Source organism: Panulirus ornatus, chromosome 14, assembly GCF_036320965.1.
Source record: "Panulirus ornatus isolate Po-2019 chromosome 14, ASM3632096v1, whole genome shotgun sequence".
Lineage (NCBI taxonomy): Eukaryota > Metazoa > Arthropoda > Malacostraca > Decapoda > Palinuridae > Panulirus > Panulirus ornatus.
The window spans coordinates 61,223,809-61,242,846 of record NC_092237.1 but is presented as its reverse complement, the minus strand read 5'-3'; the positions used below and the strand labels follow the sequence as shown (position 1 = coordinate 61,242,846).

General features: G+C 48.1%; 1 protein-coding gene across 24 annotated transcripts in view; it reads left to right on the top strand.

Annotated features, from left to right (window-relative positions):
- LOC139753492 (uncharacterized) overlaps positions 1-19,038 on the top strand; it is a 609,003-nt gene that overhangs the window by 293,303 nt on the left and 296,662 nt on the right. The window contains exon 1 of one of the 24 annotated variants that reach the window (XM_071670105.1): positions 11,537-11,588. The exons of the other annotated variants lie outside the window; for them this stretch is intronic. The gene's annotated coding sequence lies outside the window, so the exon portion shown is untranslated. Of the gene's footprint in view, positions 1-11,536; positions 11,589-19,038 lie in introns of those variants that run through there. 24 annotated transcript variants of the gene reach the window in all.

The window sequence follows — 19,038 nt, the reverse complement described above, 5'->3', positions numbered from 1 at the left end:
GAGAGAGAGAGAGAGAGAGAGAGAGAGAGAGAGAGAGAGAGAGAGAGAGTGATTAAAACTGATACGTGTAGATGTGTGTACAACTTGTTCGCCCACCTAAACTCGGCGAGAATTCAGTCATGAATAGAGAAAGCAGCTGAGAACTTGCCTCACGGTAAGAGATATGTAGAACATATTGTCTCGTGTGAGTTTGACGTAAGGATGTGGTGTGACCCAAGAAACAGAGCCGGAGCGCATGGTCGACACTCGTCTGTTTTCATGTGACGTTTCCCGTAGATTCTTGAAGGATGTTCTCTCATTGGTTATGGCTCAGGAGGCAAGGGAGATGCTCATTGGTTGGTAGTCGTGTTGCGAAGTGCAAGGGAGACGCTCATTGGTTCCTTGACACAAGGCATTATCTCATACTACCTCTGATATATATATATATATATATATATATATATATATATATATATATATATATATATATATATATATATATATATATAATTTTCTTAATGGCTAAAGAATTATTGTTGCCTGAAGCTCTGTTGATTACCCATTGCCTTCCAGATGATAACAACGCAGCATTACATGCGAGAAGAGTAACAGCTTGTGGTCATGAGAGCATTAACACGAGCGTGATTCGTGGTAATGATCATCGTGGCTGCGTCTGCGGCTATGTATTGCGGCCATCATGTGCCCAGACGGCCCTGTGCCTCCGCCTCAGGAAAATTGTAATGTGTTCTCTTGTCTTTGTTTACAGGTACGATGGCTGCATGGTGAGAGCACCAGCCGGAACGTTGTGAGTACTCGAGTTGAGCTTGCCTTGGGTTTATCGGGGGTCGAGATATATGCTTGTATTGCTTGTACTGACTCTCTCTCTCTCTCTCTCTCTCTCTCTCTCTCTCTCTCTCTCTCTCTCTCTCTCTCTCTCTCTCTCTCTCTCTCTCTCTCTCTCTCTCTCGCACCAGCAGCGTGATGCACATACAAGATGACTCCGTAGTTTTTGGTGATGGATGTGTGAAGTCTTGAGTTGGTTTAGACCAGGATAAAAGTACAACTGTTCTCGATATTTTTTTTTCTTTTCTTTTCTTTTTCCGCTTCATCCTTTGTGAACGGTTAATGCGACACCACCGCTGAAGGTGAAACGCTCTGGATGTCGCTCATGTTGGGATAATTTATTCGTATCCCGTTACGTGTCGCAGTATGTCTTTGAAGAACCATCTTCAGACCTTTTTGAAAACATCTTTACCAATTGGGACACAGTTTTGCTCTAAACCCTCGTGTGAACTGGTAGATGATATTTAGGATGGGCCTCGAACTGGTGTACTTGGTAAGTAGGTAAATTCTTTTGCTTGGGTAGAGGACCTTGAAGTCGGGTAAGTTTGTAACCTCCTGGGCAGGTAGGTGTGTACTTTATGATAAGTATTTAAGTGATCCTTCCCAATATGGTGTTCATCTGGACATTGCATATCTGCAGTATCATCTGTAGGACGTTGTAACCCAGCGTCTTTTTTTACAGGTCTTCGTTGACCTTCTTCGTCTTTTACAGGTCTTCGTTGACCTTCTTGGGAAAGACCTCAGAAATGTTTTCGACGGCTGACCTCGACGTTAATCTCAGTGTCGCGAGGAAACTTTTTAGATTGTGAGATTAAATGTCGCTGGTGGTCATTTGGGTGATTATCTACGATCCCTTGCCTTGCTTATTTGCATCTTTCAAGCTAAGATTCTTATGTGAGGGTTCCAAGAACCTAGTTTTCTGTCATTGGTTGTATGATTGTTATTAGAAGTAGGACGAACTTAAAGAAACTTTTACTATTACCACTACTACCACTAATACTAGTAGTAGTAGTAGTCGTGGTAGTAGTAGTAGTAGTAGTAGTAGTAGTAATAGTAGTAGTAGTAATATTTTCATATATCCTTTCTGTAAGAAAGGAGATGTAACTTCCCGGCAACATCGGTGTCTCCTCTTGTTCATATTGCTTCATCATCTGCATTTTTGTCTTAACCTTAACCTTGCCACTGTACAGCGGAGGGGCTTGTGCCAGCTGGGCGGCAAACCCACCAGAGACCTTACCTTCGCTAGGGTCTCCCTCTGATCCTTTATGCGTGTACGCGGAGGTCTTCGTAATGTACAGTAGGTAGTTTAGTTACCACCCCCTTCTTCCCGAATCTTTATCCATAAGGCTCCTGCCATGATTTGACATTGACTGTGTACAGACCAAGTCGGTCATCCATCTGGTGGCACCAGTCACACTCCTCTCTCTCTCTCTCTCTCTCTCTCTCTCTCTCTCTCTCTCTCTCTCTCTCTCTCTCTCTCTCTCTCTCTCTCTCTCTCTCTACTCTTTGATCCGTCTTTTCATTTTTTTCCTCTCACTATTCTCGTATACTTCCCCCTTTCGTCGAATCTTCCCTATCCACTTTCTCTCTCCCCTTCCATCATTTACTCACCCCTTCTCACTCACAGTTCTTGCCCATTCAACCCTCTTCTTCTCCCTTCAGCTACTCGCGTTGTAATTCACCTTTCCCCTCGTATATTTCCTCCTCCTCCTCCTCCTCCTCCCCCTTTCTTTCGCCACGTATCACGTCCTTTCACTCTCCCTCCCTCGCACTCCCTTCCTGGTCTCGCTCCCTTCTCCCAGTAGCAGCAGCAGGAGGCCTCAGCAGCAGCAGTAGTGGTTGACATCGGTCGCCTTAATTAAATCCAGTTAGGTGGAACACTGTGTTACTGGCGCACACACACACACACACACACACACACACACACACACACACACACACAGACACACACACACACACACACACGCGCGCGCGCGCACAAACTGGCGCCTTGAGGCACGCCAGCGTCCAGGGCTAGTGTCCCTGGGATCGTGGGGTTGGGGTTGGTGGGATCGTTGTGGGGGGGGAGGGAGGGGGTCAGTGTCAGGGTCGGTGCCATGTGGGGGGGGTGGGTCATGCTGGTCAGACTAGGAGATTCAGATCGGGGGATTATGACCTACCGCGAGGATCATGATGTAGAGTTGATAGTCTCGTGTTGATGTGAGGTAACGTCTGCCTTGCTGGCCAGACGGCTGGGGTAACCCGTGTTGACGTTGGACGTCTGTGATCGGAAACTTCTGATTCCAGGACGATCGAGACTGATACATTCCTTGAGTCTTAGATTAGATTTATTTATCACAGTCGCGTCAAGGATGACCCTCTCTCCCCCTCGACGTCTTCTCTGTGTTGTGAGAAATATCGAAAATGTGATACAGAGACACCAGGGCTGGTGTGAGTGGGGTCCTTGTATCGGGTTGTCGTCTGATGGTGAGTCACTCTGGCGGTCTTGGTACGATTGGTGTTGGCAGCCCTGCTGTGGTGATGATGGCAGACCTCTGTGTACTGGTGTTGGCAGCCCTGCCTCATCATTCATCATCTGCTGGTGTTGGCAGCCCTGCATCATCATCTGCTGGTGTTGGCAGCCCTGCATCATCATTTGCTGCTGTTGGCAGCCCTGCCTCATCATTCATCATCTGCTGGTGTTGGCAGCCCTGCCTCATCATCTGCTGGTGTTGGCAGCCCTGCATCATCATCTGCTGGTGGTGGCAGCCCTGCATCATCATCATCTGCTGGTGTTGGCAGCCCTGCATCATCATCTGCTGGTGTTGGCAGCCCTACATCATCATCTGCTGGTGTTGGCAGCCCTGCATCATCATTTGCTGCCAATTGGCAGCCCTGCATCATCATCCGCTGGTGTTGGCTGCCCTGCACATGGCGGCGCGTGCAATCTTGTGTCACTGATGCAGTTAACAATCTTATTAATTAGAGTGACTGACGGCCATATTTATTGTGTCATGCTCGTGTGCTACACACGTTTTGTTTGGACTACAGTTGGCAACCTTGGGAATTGTCAGTTGGCAGCTCTGTAATGTGTCAGTTGACAACCCCGTAAGAGGTCAGTTTGCTACCCACCCTGCACATTTCCAGTTGTAACTCTTGTGAATTTCCAGTTGACAGCCTCGTAGATTGCCATTTGGCAGCCATATGAATTGGCAGTTGTATAAGATCGTCTCTTGGTATCCCTGTAGATGTCAGGTGGCAACCCCTTGAAATACTTTGATATATGAAAGAAAACGGCATCAAAGGTACGGTTGGCAGCTCTCGTCGTTAGTTCACCGAGAACGATGAGCAAAACGAACCTTACACACGTTGGCGAATCGAGGACGTCTGCAATGGTAAACCTTGTCGTTGTTTACCTCCTAATTACGTATTGTGAGTTTATGGCGAACGATGTTTAGTCTCTCTCTCTCTCTCTCTCTCTCTCTCTCTCTCTCTCTCTCTCTCTCTCTCTCTCTCTCTCTCTCTCTCTCTCTCTCTCTCTCTCGGCGTGGGCATTGATGTCATGGCATCCACACAGACAGGCTTTATTGGCAGCCTTGTGGACAGCGTGGTTGGCAGCCCTGCACCCACATTACACTTCTGGTAAGGGAAGAACCCGCATGTCCGCCCTCGACGCCACGCCCAAGTTTCGCCCTTATGGACAGACGCCTTAAGAGCTAGATTACGACAGTAACACGTGTTCTGTATCTTATCGGAAATATGGCAGTGAAGTTCTCCGCGCCCAGGCCCCTCCTCTGGTGGGGCGTGCCGCCGTGCCACGCCCCGTGTGCAGGCAGGAACGTCAGTAGAACGTCTTCGAGAACGTCCAACGTTTGACATGACGATGTGCAGTGAAGCGTCAGTCTACCGTGCGAAGAGTAGGGGGGGTTGTTTGTGGCTGTCTCCGGCGGCGAGGTCATCCCAATAGACAAGGAGAGGTGCTCCTGTCGTGACTGTTGGCCGGGAGGTCATGTTTACCACTGGGTCACATGACCCTCCCTCCCATCTGCCGTCCCCCTTGTGCCAGTGTTAGTACCCTCATGACAGTTCCCAGGGAGGTCCTGTGTCCGACCCTCACTACCCTCATAGCAATTACCTGGGAGGTCCTGTCCCTCAGCCTCATGTCTCGTCCTCCTGGGGGCGCCCCAGTGTGCCATTCTCAATACCATTTATGACAGCTCTCGGGGGGTGTCCTGCAGTCAGTGTCACTGCCTTCATGACAGGTCCCAGATATGACATCACAGTACACACCACATGGCTCCCTCAGCAGCCTCGTGTCTTTCTCCTCGCGAGGGTCGGCCTCCAGTATAAAAAAGACGAGGATTTCCTTCTAAGATTTCAGATTACAAAAGTTTTTTTTTTTTTTTTTTTTTTTTTTCCTGCTTCCATCCCTTTTTCTTTGGCTCTGGTGTTTAAGTGAAGGCCTGTCCTTGACCGGAGCCTTCTTTTGAAGCATCAAAAGTAGTTTTAGCAGCCAAAAACAAAATTCTCATGCAGAGGAAAAGAACATAACTGACATCCTTCTGCTTTACTCTCTTGTTTTTATGTATACACGTGTGTGTGTGTGTGTGTGTGTGTGTGTGTGTGTGTGTGTGTGTGTGTGTGTGTTGAAAGGCACCCGAAGATGAGGATGTGGTGGGAGGAGGAGGGCGGTGGAGAAGCTAGGTGATGCAGAGTTGAGGATGTCCCTCCCGAGATCCCGTGGCGTCCCAGGGTCCCTCACACAACGCCAAGAGTGAGGAGGGGATGTGTGTGGAGCTGCACAGTATAAGGCAAACTTACGCTTCGTTTTCCTTGAATTACCTTCAGGCGGGTTGCCACACGAACGTAAGTATGTATCATTTCATAAACCATAAATGTACAGTACATGCGAGCGCGTAGATTCATCACATCTTATGCGTTAACATTCTTTCCCACCACTCTCCTCTCCTCCCTCACCTCCCTCCCTTCCTTCCCTGGTGACACACATACCACCCCTCACCGTAACACCTTCCCTCCATCCCTCCTTTCCCACCAAGAACCTAACTTCCCGTGGGTTTTTAACCCCCCCAGGATACACCGAACCTCATAACTTGGGGGCGTCACGGGTTGGTTTTTGTATCTCCTGATGCTGATGGTTTTGTTGGTGTGGGGGGATATGAAGGCGCGGACGAGGAAGGCGAGCTTCACCTCGGCATGGTAGACGGCCTCCTGCCCGACGATACGGAGGAGGAGGAGGAAGGGGACTCCTTTCATCTCTATAAGTCGAAAGGGATTAGAACCTGTTCGTGGGGTAGAGTACTACAATTTTTTTTTTTTTTATATGTATATATTTGGTAAAACTCATTTGTGAAAATAGATTAGATTCTCGTACGTGATAGATCACCTGATCGTCTCATATTTCCAGTTCCTACATACTGGAATTATTCTTTGGCGACACGTACGCAAGCATACACACACACACATACGTATGCGCATAACATTCTCTCTCTCTCTCTCTCTCTCTCTCTCTCTCTCTCTCTCTCTCTCTCTCTCTCTCTCTCTCTCTCTCTCTCTCTCTCTCTCTCTCTCTCTCCAATTTTAGTTTGAAATGACGTACAATTTTTCTCAGGCGTGATAATATATATACATATAGGCACCTCGCCCACTTGCGCTCCGTATAATGGGGTCTTATCCGTCTAATGGGCCGTGCATTTTATCCACCCGTCAGACACTCTTTTAACCCAGACGAATTCCCTAGCCATTACCAGTGAAACCTGTTATACTCCACATCTCTCCTTGTGGTGCTTCCACCCACGGTCGTCTGCCACCTCGCATTATGATGGGGTCGTTCCTCCAACGTGTAATTTCTGGGCTAGAGTGAATTAGACACAATGTACCCACTGTAGGAGACGCGACGCTTGTAGAGGAACCATTTGCAGCTCACGTCACCCCAGTTGGTGTTGTTGGGTCATCCTGTGCGTGACCTCTTTCAGCCCGTTGACCTGATGTGAAACACTTCACCATGGGTCAAATGACACCTTCCCCTCATCCCTTCCCCTCTCCTGAGGGTCGTCAAAACCACTCTCTCTCTCTCTCTCTCTCTCTCTCTCTCTCTCTCTCTCTCTCTCTCTCTCACTGCGGTCGTTCGTCGTACTAGGTACTAAGGGCGCTGCCGGTGGAAAGGCACGACTTTTCGGTGTCGTGTGGGAACCATGAGCTGCGATGACCTCCCCCTGGGTCAGTATGATTATCGACACCTACAGTGTTGCAGAACGGCATCATGACTGATGTACAGAGGCTGTTTGACATCCTCATCAGCCCCAAAACAGCTGATAATTCTTGGACGACAACATACATTATCCACAGCTAACAGTCCAGCGACAACGGCCACATAAACCCACAGCTAACAGTACAGCGACAACGGCCACATAAACCCACAGCTAACAGTCCAGCGACAACGGCCAGACAAACCCACAGCTAACAGTCCAGCGACAACAGCCACATAAACCCACAGCTAACAGTCCAGCGACAACGGCCACATAAACCCACAGCTAACAGTCCAGCGACAACAGCTACATAAACCCACAGCTAACAGTCCAGCGACAACGGCCACATAAACCCACAGCTAACGGTCCATGACAACAGCCACATAAACCCACAGCTAACGAGCGACAGCAGCCACGTTACCCACAGCTACATTAACGAAATCAGCGACTTAGCGACAGCTACAACATTCCAGCAACAGCAGCAGCCCCCCTCCCCTCAGCTAAGTCCATCTACAGCTACAGCAAAAGTAGCAGTGACAGCATCGGAATAGCTTTGGTTTGCTTTACTTCGGCTTCGTTAGCAACAGCTATACCTAGCTCTTCCTCATCTTTGGAACAGCTGTACCTAGCTTTTCTTTAGCTTCCTTGGGAACAGCTGTACTTAGCTTTCCTTCAGCTGTTGCCGTCTCCCCCCCCCGCCCCCCCCAGGTTCCCACGCACTGCGGCAGTGAAGCTGACCTTTATCGCCTCCCTTCACAAGGGCGGTATTGCTTAAACGGTGGCCTCGTTGTGGCCCTCCGTGGGCGTGCCCTGTATGTTGACCTGGGGGATTAAAATAACATTATGCCACACGGATACTTTAGGGCGTAATCCCATAGGACCGGTGAAAGGAAGTGGATCGTATTGCAAAAATAAAAACAGCTTTATGTCACTTTAATTGCGTTCGTCGACATTCTCATTTGACTCAGGTAATGACGTGAGTTTCCTGTTGTAAGGAGTGAACGGGGCCATCCCAACAGTGACGCATGAACAGAGCCATCCCAACAGTGACGCATGAACAGAGCCATCCCAACAGTGACGCATGAACAGAGCCATCCCAACAGTGACGCATGAACAGAGCCATCCCAACAGTGACGCATGAACAGAGCCATCCCAACAGTGACGCATGAACAGAGCCATCCCAACAGTGACGCATTAACAGAGCCATCCCAACAGTGACGCATGAACAGAGCCATCCCAACAGTGACGCATGAACAGAGCCATCCCAACAGTGACGCATGAACAGAGCCATCCCAACAGTGACGCATGAACAGAGCCATCCCAACAGTGACGCATGAACAGAGCCATCCCAACAGTAGCGCATTAACAGAGCCATCCCAACAGTGGCGCATTAACAGAGCCATCACAACAGTGGCACATTAACAGAGCCATCACAACAGTGGCACATTAACAGAGCCATCCCAACAGTGGCGTATTAACAGAGCCGTCACAACGGTGGCACATTAACAGAGCCATCCCAACAGTGGCGTATTAACAGAGCCGTCACAACGGTGGCGCCTTAACAGAGCCATCCCGACAGCGTCGTCACAACAGTGCCACTCCAGCATTGCCGTGCTAGTGCCAACCTCTTATCATACTGAGGGAGGGAGGGAGAGAGGGCCATATACCTCCTCACCTTGCTCAGCCATGGTCGCGTTAATGCTTCAATATTGTGTAATCTCTTCTCAGTATCAAAGACCTCCCCACCCCTCACCTCTCCCCACCTTCATGTCATGGGTATCTGACGTTAAAGCTCTTTTTTCTATGCTTTTTTTTTTTTTTCCCTCCCCTTCCGTTGTGTCGTTTATTATTTATGAAAAGTGTCATTTTAAATCTGTTAAAGTCCAGAGCTGCTTATATTTTATGTAGGTTCCTGCGTAATTTCCAAGGCCAAGCGTATTCTGTATCCAGTTTCCAGAAAAATGTTTGGCAGTTTGATAATGGGTCGCTACACAGTTAATATTATTATCATTATTATTATTATTATTATTATTATTATTATTATTATTATATCCCTGGGGATAGGGGAGAAAGAATACTTCCCACGTATTCCCTACGTGTCGTAGAAGGCGACTAAAAGGGGAGGGAGCGGGTGGCTGGAAATCCTCCCCTTTCTTGTTTTTTTTTAATTTTCCAAAAGAAGGAACAGAGAAGGGGGTCAGGTGAGGATATTCCCTCTAAGGCCCAGTTCTCTGTTCTTAACGCTACCTCGCTAACGCGGAAAATGGCAAATAGTATGAAAAAAAAAAGAAAGAATTATTATTATTATTATTATTATCATTGTTATTATCATTATTATTTTCTTTTTGCAAGAGGCTGAGCCTGTGAAGTACATGGGGTATCTGAAAGACTTATGGATCATTCATTGGACGAAGGATATTCTAAAAAGCTCGCTAGCGATCGAATATACAGGAACATGGGATTTACCTCTGAACATTTTTGAGTCCAGATTAGCAGAGCCGTGACGTACAGAGCTCTTAACTCTGACCATAGTCATGATAGGAAGCAACGAAACTCTCTGATGTGCCCCTTATATGTAACGAAACCCTCTGATGTGTCCCTTATATGTAACGAAACCCTCTGATGTGTCCCTTATATGTAACGAAACCCTCTGATGTGTCCCTTATATGTAACGAAACTCTCTGATGTGCCCCTTATATGTAACGAAACTCTCTGATGTGCCCCTTATATGTAACGAAACTCTCTGATGTGCCCCTTATATGTAGCGAAACCCTCTGATGTGCCCCTTATATGTAACGAAACTCTCTGATGTGCCCCTTATATGTAGCGAAACCCTCTGATGTGCCCCTTATATGTAACGAAACCCTCTGATGTGTCCCTTATATGTAACGAAACCCTCTGATGTGTCCCTTATATGTAACGAAACCCTCTGATGTGCCCCTTATATGTAACGAAACCCTCTGATGTGCCCCTTATATGTAACGAAACCCTCTGATGTGCCCCTTATATGTAACGAAACCCTCTGATGTGCCCCTTATATGTAACGAAACCCTCTGATGTGCCCCTTATATTTCATATATATATATGTGTTGCTGTTGTTGTCTTTTTTTTTCTAATTGCATGTGGAGGTGTGTAATTACTCCACACAGATGGTGAATTAAGTTCCTCATGTATGAAATGCCCGCAGAGGTAATTTCATTAGACAAATGAATTGCATGTCGTCCTGTTCTCTCGTGTAGTGCATAAATTAATTACTCTAGAGTATTTTTGTACACACACACACACACACACACACACACACACACACACACACACACACACACACACAAACACACATACACGCAGTACTAACAAGGCACTAATGATAGAATATGACGTCAAATTCCTCATATAGTTATTTTCCTGTATTATATAACAACACAGATTACTGACCTATGGGCCAGTAATCCTTTGAGAGACAAGACGTCCGGGAAGCCTGTATTGATCTCATTAATCGGCTACGTGGGAGGATATGCTGACCAATCGATGGCGGTGGGAGCGTCTCCCAGGGTGGGGAGGTTAGATGGGAGGAAGGGAGGGGGGAGAATGGCCTCTATCCCCCAACACCCTTGTGCTGTGGTGCTGTGGTGGTTGTGTTGATGCGGGTGCTGTGTTGAGCCTGGTGCTGTGTTGATCCGGGTGCTGTGTTGAGCCTGGTGCTGTGTTGATCCGGGTGCTGTGTTGAGCCTGGTGCTGTGTTAAGCCTGGTGCTGTGTTGAGCCTGGTGCTGTGTTAAGCCCGGTGCTGTGTTGAGCTTGGTGCTGTGTTGAGCTTGGTGCTGTGTTAATCCGGGTGCTGTGTTGAGCCTGGTACTGTGTTGATCCGGGTGCTGTGTTGAGCCTGGTGCTGTGTTAAGCCTGGTGCTGTGTTGAGCCTGGTGCTGTGTTAAGCCTGGTGCTGTGTTGAGCTTGGTACTGTGTTGAGCTTGGTGCTGTGTTAATCCGGGTGCTGTGTTGGGCCGGATGCTGTGTTGAGCCTGGTGCTGTGTTAAGCCTGGTGCTGTGTTGAGCCTGGCGCTGTGTTAAGCCTGGTGCTGTGTTGAGCTTGGTGCTGTGTTGAGCCGGGTACTGTGTTGATCCGGGTGCTGTGTTGGGCCGGATGCTGTGTTGAGCCTGGTGCTGTGTTAAGCCTGGTGCTGTGTTGAGCTTGGTGCTGTGTTGAGCTTGGTGCTGTGTTGGGCCGGATGCTGTGTTGAGCCTGGTGCTGTGTTGAGCCTGCTGCTGTGTTGAGAAAGGTACTATGTAGGGTCAAGTTCTGTCCGTCTGACTAATGGTAGACACCACAGCCCACCAGCCGCGGGACCAAACAAGCAGGATGTACGACATATGCCTGAATGACTACCCACATGACCCCACACACACACACACACACACACACACACACACACACTCCCATCCCATCACTTGTCGCTGGTGGAGGTGTTGCTCCCCCAGTCTGGGTCTGGTAGGTGGGGAGCGAGCGCGGAGGCTGCCAGTGTCGCGAGTGTGTGTGTGTGTGTGTGTCCATCGCCGTCTAATGTGATGAGATTTTCAGTGGCGCGTTGGCGACGGTGTTCGGCGTGACGCACAGACGCTGCTTGTGCGTGCGTCCAGGAGGTTTTGAGACATTACGCCTCGTAAACCTCACTTCTTTCCATCAGGATTACTTTGTGAGATCCTCTGAGGAATTACCTTATACGTGGAGTGAACTTTTCTTTTGAGCTGTGGAGGAAAGGTGCTGCACATGCGCCATTGTGGACAAGTTCTGAAGTATATATATCGGTGTCAAATTTGAAATATTTCCTCATAGATTGAAACTGGGGATTCTTAGTAGTAATACTTCGGCGTAATCTGCGTCTAATGGCTAGTAGTTACTGGTCAAGTGTGTGCGTATATATATATATATATATATATATATATATATATATATATATATATATATATATATATATATATATATAGTAAAGGAGTAAAGAATACAAAGTAGACAGACTCTGAGAGACACATGTAAAGCAACACTGTACTCACAACACAGACAGGAAGGAAGTCCATAGATACGCAATCACGCTGATGGACACAGCCATGTGGACGGACGCACGAACGAACAAACACAGGCCGTTCGAAACATGGGTGTTGCACAGACACAGACGCGAATATGTGCGTACATGAACGGAGATGGAAATACAGACACGCATACGCTCAAAAATACACCCACGCACGCACACACTCTCGTCCATGCATATATTCCTACACTCATTCGCGCACACAAACACAACAGAAGATAACCAGAAACGCACCAACAGAATCTCAGACAGGAACCAAGCGATCGCTGGCCTCATCTCGGGGAACAGACGGGGGTCGAGGGAGTTGTATGTCAGCCAGGCACGATGTGATCACAGAGATCAAAGGGGTTGGCATTAATCGACTAACTATAAAGTGTAAAGGGGGTGGGCGTTAGTCTGTGATTACACAGGGCCGTGGGCGTGGGCGGTGCGTCATGCATCCCCTTTATGGGCGTCGGCTGCTGCTCCCAACGTTGCTCATCACATGGGCGTGTGTGTGTGTGTGTGTGTGTTTACGTGTCATGGTGGACGCCTTTTAAGTCCCTTTGGTTATGCACACAACGGCATGAGTCCTTTGTGTGGCTGACCCGGTTCTTGCCGTGACGTTCAGGAGGCACCTGTAGATCACTGTAGGTGGTCACTGTTGACCAGCTCCTCTCCTGTAGATTGTCTGGTATCTCCTACCCAGCTCAGGAAGTGCTTCTAGAGCATACAGTTACACCAGACTACTTTCAGCCTTCGGGATAAGCAACAACGTGATGTATGAACAACACGCACACTGTAATACGTTGGTGTGGTATAAGCAGAGACGAACCTGATTATGTATCAAAGCATTTTCCTGGTACGATGCATAGCGGAAAGCGTAGATGATGAACTGGTCTGCATCCTGTAATTACGGAGGTAATTATCAATCGAAGTCGATATTTGTTTCTCAGTGGTCGAGGGAATGGCGTTCTTCGTCGCCGCTGAGGGGGAGGCACCGCTGCTGTAGAGGGTACCGCTGTTGTAGAGGGGCACCGATACTGTAGGGAGCACCGTTGCTGTAAGGGGCACCGTTGCAGTAGGGGGCACCGTTGCTGTAGGGAAGACCGTTGCTGTAGGGAGGACCGTTGCTGTAGGGAGGACCGTTGCTGTAGGGAGGACCGTTGCTGGCTTCGTGTGTCTGTACTTAACCTCCACCATCACCCGGTTACGCTGGGGGTAGGGATGGGTGGTACCATGACGTGAGAGAGTGCGTGTTGCTGTCTGCTGTTCGTTGCATCAGTCAGTAGTTTTACTGTGGGGAAGGGTACAACTATGGGCGAGGCTGGAGGGTATGTCGTGGGAGGGCGTGTGGGTGTCCCGCGGGCACGGTGGGTGTGTGGATAACCAGCTTCACTTCCACTGTCTGGGATCTGTCCACAGAAACTCGTAACATGCGTGGCTGCAGGAGGAAGGAGGAACGAACTATCATAGGTAGTGAACACGAGTCAGGCGAACGGATGAGGACAGACAAGCCTGCAAACGTTGTAGATGATAGAGAGGAACCATAGGAGAGAGAGCGAGGAAAAGATGGATCGATTGATGGTGAATTAATCACAGTAGTGATCATGATACATCAACAGTTGTGTTGATCACGGTAGATTTAACATCTGTCAACTCTGTGCTGACCTCACACATTACCTAGGTCGTCTGTGGAAAAAGGAGAGCAGCTAAACGCTAGACTGTAGGTTACTCGCCTGGTGGTGGCCACACGGGGTACAGGAGGCCCAGGTAACAGTATATGGGCGGAGACCACATCCTGGTATTGGCCAGCCAGGTTGCATGTCACCATGGGTCACTGTGAAGCGGCACTATATACATTGTCACGAGCAGTTAAATGAAGACGTCGAACAGGGAAATAATGAGAAGCTTCACTTGTTAACTGTCCAGAATTTTCTCCTATTTTGGGGGGGATAAGTTTGAAATGGCCCACGAGGTGGTGGTGTTATGTTGGGTGGCCTTGTGTGTGGAGCAGCTGTGGAACATAATTTATATAGAGTCAAATAAGCTGATTCCTTATGACTGTTTCCCAAAATGTGTATCTTAGAAGGTTTACGAAGTCCTTTATCACAGACACACACACACACACACACACACACACACACACACACACACACACACACACACACACACACACACACACACACTATGAGACCCCTGGCTGTGCTTACCCCGTTCTGCACTTACCTTCCTCCGCAGTAAGAAAATGATGCGTAGAAAACATAATTAACGAGACGCGCTAAGGTCACTTACTGGCATTGAGGAGCGTTTGGGCAAGTATGCGTAATGCTTCTAAGACGCTGCAAGTCGTCAGCATTACAACGCCCCGCTTAATCTTGTTATGCCTCAACGAAGCTAGTTAAAATGATGAGGTGAAATTAGCGGTCCTGACGCAGTCTGACCTCCCTGGTAAATTCCCTCCTGGTCCCCAGGAGACTCGGTACTTGGACTTGGCCAAGAACAAGCAACATCCATTACCTCGCAGTCCCTCTCACCCTGGGTGTGTATCGATGGACTTGCTCAATAAGCCCTCAGGCGTGGAGTATGACCCCCGTACCTCCTTAATGGGGGGGAGGGGTTTCTAGTTGATGCAAAGCAACGAGTATTGTGTGGCCTCGCGAAGCATAATGGGTGCTAGATTTATAATCATGGTGACTCTCTCTCTCTCTCTCTCTCTCTCTCTCTCTCTCTCTCTCTCTCTCTCTCTCTCTCTCTCTCTCTCTCTCTCTCTCTCTCTCTCTCTCACACTTACTGCTTCTACCAGTATCTGTATTGTATCTGTATTGTATTTCATAGAACCTTGTGATCGTTATGTCTCGTTCTAAGAAAGCGGGCGGCAGAGCACATACTGTGTGAGATGTAAACGTTATTCACTTTAACGATGACCTTGGCACAGCCGGCGGGGCGTGTAGCGTCCTCACGTAATCCGTTTTCTTTACTGTAGTCGGTTATTTAACCGTCTTTTGCAACGGTTAGCGGGGGAAGGGCAGCCACTCGTTAGGTGGACGCTGCTGCACATGATTTTCGCCAGTATGACAGTTGTGTATAGGGTCTAAGGTTGCATGGTGTGTTGGCACGTTTAATAGGTGTCTCGTGTTGTTAGGGAGACTTGTGGCTCTCGTTAAGGTCTCCTCCATTCCCCGAGACAACAGTGATTTTCCCTCCTTCAGAGAGCAACACCCATTCACTGTCACTCCCTTCAGTGCCAACTCAACTTCACCGTCAACGCTTTCATTGTCACCACAAGCACTGTCCCTTTCACTGTCAGTGACCCACTTTCACAGCTCCCCTTTACTGTTAACCCTTTTACTGTCATCGCCTTCACTGTCGTCACCTTCACTGTCATCACCTTCGCCCTTCAGAACCACAATTCCTCGCATTGCACTGGTGTAAGAGATAATTTTCTGCTCTTCGTGAACCACCGGCCACATGATGCAGTGTCGTGCATCACTCGCGACGTTATCAACACTTGAAATATACCCGAAGCGATCTCACAGTCAGGGAAGACTTAGGCCTGTTAGCATTTCCGTACTGACAACATTAAGTAACATGTAAAGTGGTGTGTTCCTAGTGTTAAGTACGCCTGTGGTGTTGGTAGGTTACTGGCGTGCGAGATGTGGAGCTAAACGGAGTCATAGTGTGGTCAGACAGCACCGCAGGTGAGAAATGTAAGCCTCATTTTCCGCTGTGTGTGTTTGTGTATTTACATATGTACTTGTTTGTACGTTACTGGGAGAGTCTTATTCTCCTGGAACCCCCGACTCCTTCGTGTGTATGTGTGTGAGGTGCCCCTCCTGTACGGGGGAGATAGATGAGAGGATGCGGCATTACTCACCCTCCCCTCGTCACACACTCTGCTCCCTCCCTCACCTCACCTCACCCTTGGATCTTCTCTCCTTCGAGTCATGTTCTTTCGCTGGTCTCCAGAGGTCGTGCGTGGTCTGCGGCTACTTCTGATGGTGGCTGCTTCTACCACTGATGATATTTTGTGATCACTGAGAAGGTCGTGTTTTATATATATATATATATATATATATATATATATATATATATATATATATATATATATCAACTCCACGATCTCCCATGCAAGGGATGATGTCGCTCCAGGCTACGCTGTACGCAGTAGCAGGGGAGATGGACGCCTTTGAAGTGAGTTCTCTGGGAATCCTTCGTTAGTCCTCAGGTCTCACAAGACCTCAGCTCTCGCCAGTCCTCAGCTCTCACCAGCCGCCGCGGTCACTCCCCCTCACCAACTAACTTTCCTTATCAAACAGCTATCTCGATCCTTCAGTTGTCTTCTCTTGCAGCTGCCAGGAAAACTTAACTTCACTCATCCATCATCCCGCTGCACCAGGAACTCTCTCTCTCTCTCTCTCTCTCTCTCTCTCTCTCTCTCTCTCTCTCTCTCTCTCTCTCTCTCTCTCTCTCTCTCTCTCTCTCTCTCTCTCTCTCTCTCTCTCTCTCTCTATCTATCTATCTATCTGTCTATCGATCTATCTCTCTCCATCAACATCATCGTGGATGGAAAACTTTAATTCAAGGAGCTGATTAAAGAGTGGTATGATCATGAGAACATTCTCAACGAGAGTCACAAAACTAATGATAAAAAATTCCAGCGTAGACACAAGAGAGACAAGAACCGAATGTTCTCGTGTTATAGGGTCATCATCCAAAACAAAGAAGAAATAAACAAGTTATACAGAACTCATGAACTTTCCACAAACAGGATTGAGGGAATGGAACATACGAACTATCAAGAGGCTGAAGGAACTCACACACTACAATTTAGAAAGAAGAGAAAGAGATTTGATAATCTGTGCTTGACATCAGACTTGAGGCTTCAAGAATAACGCCCTGGGCTTAAAAGCGTCTCAGCAAGGAAGAAACAGAATTATTATGTCTGCAGTAGTAACCTGGAATATACCAAAGAGATATGTCAAGCAGAAATATGCGAGTGCCGTGCAAAAACGATAGGAAGAATATTCAGTCCACTTTCAAGAGGTAGTAAATGGCAAGCATGGAACAAGTTAAGAGAGAAACGGTTGAAAGAAAAAGAATAAGACGATGTGTGGTTGAGAAAAGTTGCAGATGAAGGCAGGAGAAATAATTCTGTAACGTGCGTGAGTCTGGGAGAAACAGCATTATCCATCAGGAATGCGTGCGGTGAGCGCTACACGCTATGTTTGCATTACTTCTGCCATGATGGATAAGGTTCTGCGTACATATGTATACGACACTTACATGAACACTTGTCTATGACACACATGGGCATATAGGAAAATCACACACTCACAAACCCCACTCACATAATCACATATTTCTCAAACTTTCTCTGATCGGTTCAGTGTTTGACAGAACCTCAAACCTTTCATAATCTCTCGCTGATCCTATCATACAAGAGAGTTCAGATCTTCTTTTACATCATCGTGAGAGTCTGTTCGTGAATATTGTTCCCCTTGATTCCCCCTTCGGTAAGGCATTCCCAACCCTTATGGGGTGAATTATGGGTTGGCATTAGCATCGGATCCCATCGGACGGTGTGGTTTACTGCCTCATCTATTGGTGGCAACACGGTAGATAAGGAGCTGAAGCACACGGTGCCCCTCACCTACCTGGACGTTCATATGCAAATTGCATCTCAGGCAGTGATGTGCGTGGGAGTTTAAGCCAGAAGGTGATGCGTGAGAGTTTAAACCTAACAGTGATGTGTGTGAGTTTAAACCAGACAGTGATATGTGAGGATGTTTAACCAGACAGTGAAGCGTGGGAGTTTAAACCAGGCAATGATGCATGGGAGTTTAATCCAGACAGCACAGTGATGAGTGGGAGTTTAATCCAGACAGCACAGTGATGTGTGGGAGGTTAGACAAGGAGGAGGGGAATGGTGGTGGTGGTGTGTCTGTATGATTTTGTGGATGTGAGTTACTTTGTGCTGAAGGAAGGGGCGGGAGTTAGGTAGAAGGATTGGTAGAGGGAAAGAAGGAGAGAGAGATGGATAAAGGGAGGGAGATATATAGATGGATAGATATATGTATAGATAATATAGATGGGGAGAGGGAGAGAGAGCGAGAGAGAGAGAGAGAGAGAGAGAGAGAGAGAGAGAGAGAGAGAGAGAGAGAGAGAGAGAGAGAGAGAGAGAGAGAGAGCTGGGGACAATCCCATAAATCAGGGTTGGGGGTGAGGCACAGCAGGGGTTAGGGGAGGAGGGAGGGGTCATGAGACCATGGCCAACATCAACAATGGTGTGCAATTAACTGTGTACGTCACAGGCCTCTCGTGCGTTGGTCGTACTTGTCCTCCTGTACGGCGGTACGTGTGTATACATTACGGTACGGTGGTACGTGTATATACATTACGGTACGGCGGTACGTGTATATACATTACGGTACAGCGGTACGTGTATATACATTATGTTACGGTGGTACGTGCGTGTGGGACAGAGACCAGAGCGAGAATCAAACTCAGGACGGGCAGGGGTTGGGTCGGGTCGGGTCGGGCAGGGGTTGGGTCGGGTCGGATCGGGTCGGGGTCGGGTTGGGTCGGGTTAGGTTAGGGGTGGGTGGGATGGTTGGTAAGAAAGGGATTAACTCCCTGATCTTTACAGCTCTGAAAAGAGCACGAGCAGTGCCAGAGGCCTGGGACAGCGTCCCTTGGCACCTGCTGGCACTACGAGAGTCGAGGAAAGCGTAAGGGGCACCTATATATTAACGGGTTCTGGATACGTGATCATGAATGACTGAAAACTGACTGACTCATATAAACACACACACACACACACACACACACACACACACACACACACACACACACACACACACACAGACACACACACAGACACACACACATAAATACTACGTACTTATATAC